Here is a 3,278-nt window from a genome sequence, read left to right as displayed (position 1 = left end):
AAATTTCATGCACCAGGCCTCTAGTTGTATATATTAGCTATAGGTGTCCCGACTCCTACTCGGCACGATGTAAAGGCCTGTACTACATAGGTTCCTCCTGAAAGCAAAAGTCAGAGATATTAAGAACATTTTTGCTAAATACACTCAAATGTTTTCATCTCTTTTGAATGGAATTAGTTCTCCTCCAGCCAGACCAGCAGTGATGAAGAATGTGATTATAACAAATGTTGCCTCTGAAAGACAATGACCTTGAGGTGTACACTGGGGTCAGTCACCTATTATCCCCCTTCTGGTGCTCTCTTCACTCTGGTGTGTTGGATCCAGTGCTTTACCCCTGCCACTTCAGAGCAGTTGGAGTGGTGAGAAGCATGTCCCAGGGTCCCCTCGTTTTTCCTCCAGTTGATCGTTTGGTAATCCAGTTTTCCATGTTTGAGTAGAACTCTTTCTCCTGCTTCAAAGGGATATGCCCATCATCCTTGCTCTGCTCATGTCTGTCTAACTTCCTACCACATCCCTCCTCAAGGATCTTGGCTCTGGATTTTTTCAGAGAAAAGGAACACAGGTCTCTTCTATAGCTGCTTCATGCTGAGAAGGGATGAAGTTTTCCTTCAGAGCTAAGAGATCTTTGCTCTCTGTCAAAGGGACAATGAGGCCTGGGCACAGAGGAAGGTGGCAATGGTGTCTAGAGGTGGTATTCCATGAACACGAGTAGGGCTTGTAACCTGATAGAAACAAACTTAAGTCTAAAATTTTGTATTATTGGGTCAAAGATTAGAACAGAAAAAAAATTTTTGAATACAATTAATTGAATTAGTCTAATATTCACAATTGTGTATTATAGAGTCTATTAAAACATAATTTCCCCCTCAAGTTATCCCATTTTTATTAAAGAGCCAAATTAAGACTAATTTATTTATTGTATTAAAGTCTAGTTTCAATTTTGCTTGATTGCATGAACACAATAAGAATAGCAATTGATCATATAGGCGTTTAAAAATCTGCTTTGCTGGAATCTCATAATTGAGCTTTAATTAGCCCCTCAGGGCAAAAAAGCTGAGCCATCTAACTGCCATCAGGTTTTCCTGCAATCCCTGTAGACATGGGTGAATTCCTCAAGCTCTGGAGGTGCCCAATGAAGTCTTGAGGTTCCTTCCTTGCCATCTCTCAGGAGAGCAACCTTTGTTCCTTACCTGGAAAGACTGCCATGAACCACTTGATCAAGCAAGGTACCAGGCTTTCTCCAAGGGGCTCTTACTGGCTTCTTAAGGCTTTTTGGTGGCATCCAGAGCCAGGCGTATGTCCCTCTTAGACATGACATCCCAAAGTCTTGGTTAATAAAACCACAATTGGAAACTGGTCTTATTGAATTAATTTAAAGTCACATTGCCATGACTCATTAAGAATTGCCAAATTCTGGAGGGATAAAGTAGGGAGAAAAATATAAATACCTCAATATTGCTTATCAAAGTATAATTTTCCAAACTGCTTTAAGAAAAGAAACAAATGTCTTTATTTCTGAAAAACAAAAATATGAAAAATAAGCAATACTTTCAACAATAAAATTATAAAAACTATAAATATTTTCAGTTTATTCAGTCCCATAATCAATTTTAGTTTCTCCTGATTTTTCTTGCCAGTGTTTTTTTTTTTTTTTTTAATATACTTTATTGATCCCCCACAGAGAGGAAGGGAGAGGGACAGAGAGTCAGAAACACCGATGAGAGAGAAGAGAAACATTGATCTGCTGCTTCCTGCACACCCCCCACCGGGAATGTGCCCACAACCAAGGTACATGCCCCTGACCGGAATCGAACCTGGGACCCCTCAGTCCACAGGCCAACGCTCCATCCACAGAGCCAAACTGGCCAGGGCTTGCCAGTGCTTTTATAAATCCAGATACTCTATAGAGTTCTAATAATTTTCATCCAGTTCGAAGGGGATGATCTGAAAATTTATTCTCAGAAATATGTAATTTAAAATAAGTCTTTTCCATGGATCTCTCAAAAGATGTAACATTTTTGAAAATGCATTTTAACAAAACAGTGACTGTCTCTAAATGACAAGAAGAAATTAAAAATGACAGTTATGAATTTGATTATAATGCAATTGACATAACCAGTATGGAACCCTGTCCTTTGCAAAACACAGTATTTCAGAATAACAATTAGAGTTATAAATGAAAGTATATAAAAATTTATAGACTTGTGGAGATTTTTATGCAATTTCCAGAACATCTACTTAATAATATGCACATATAAATAAAACATAGTTACTTTTTCTATATTTGACAAAGTTACTTTTTCTATATTTCCCATATATCTTAAGTATAAAATTTTCCTTCATAAGGAGAGAAAAACAAATCCTTGAGGCATTCCAAGGCCTATTGGAATGACCTAAAGCCAATTCTAGGTCAAGAAAAAGTTTCTTAAAATTCAAACCATGAGAAGGTTGTCAAACTTATTTGAAGGAAAGATCATATATCATTATTATTATGGAACAGTATTAGACTGTGTATTCATTCAAAGTGACAAGAGGGTATTAAACACAAATATAGGCTAGCAAAACTTCAGTTCCCTTGATAAAGAAGATGGCTTTAGTAATCAAGTAACTGATTTATATAATTCAACATATAACCATTTCAATAATTTATAGAACTTTTGCTTCCTGGGCAAATACAGGAAAGACGTTTTCCCTTTCAACAGACTAGAAAGGGACTAAACAAATTCTGTATTAGCTTACTTCAGATTCATTTATGTAATTAAATTTATTATTCAGATTACCTATAATTTTCTTTTAAGATTTCTCTTCACAATCCTTCTTTAACTTTCACAAACCTTTCTACAACTTTCACAAACCTTCTTACCCAATCAGAAATAACCAGCTTGAGAACAACTCACTTTCTTTTTTCCTTCAAAATGCATCTCCATACCTCATGCCTTCTATTATCAAAACCACACAACTTTGTTCCAATTAATTAGAATTCTTAACTCTTAGGAACCTTAATTTGTAGGTGACAAATAAGTAATTAACATTCCTCAGATTAGCAATACATTTACATTTTTTAAGAGATATAGTTCAAATAGAATACAAGACATTCATTAACAGATTCAAATCCATCCTCTAGATTCTTTGTAATAAGAAACCCAAAGTAGGCAAACTCAGGTTAGTTAATATTTCAGTATCCTGTATTTCAAAATGCCTAGATATTTAATAATTTTACTATTAACCCAGCAGGACTCCAAAGTTTAAATTACAAAACTTGCTATTTTTTTTTTTTT

Source organism: Myotis lucifugus, unplaced genomic scaffold, assembly GCF_000147115.1.
Source record: "Myotis lucifugus unplaced genomic scaffold, Myoluc2.0 scaffold_280, whole genome shotgun sequence".
NCBI classification, from domain to species: Eukaryota; Metazoa; Chordata; class Mammalia; order Chiroptera; family Vespertilionidae; genus Myotis; species Myotis lucifugus.
Note: the sequence above shows the minus strand (reverse complement) of the source record.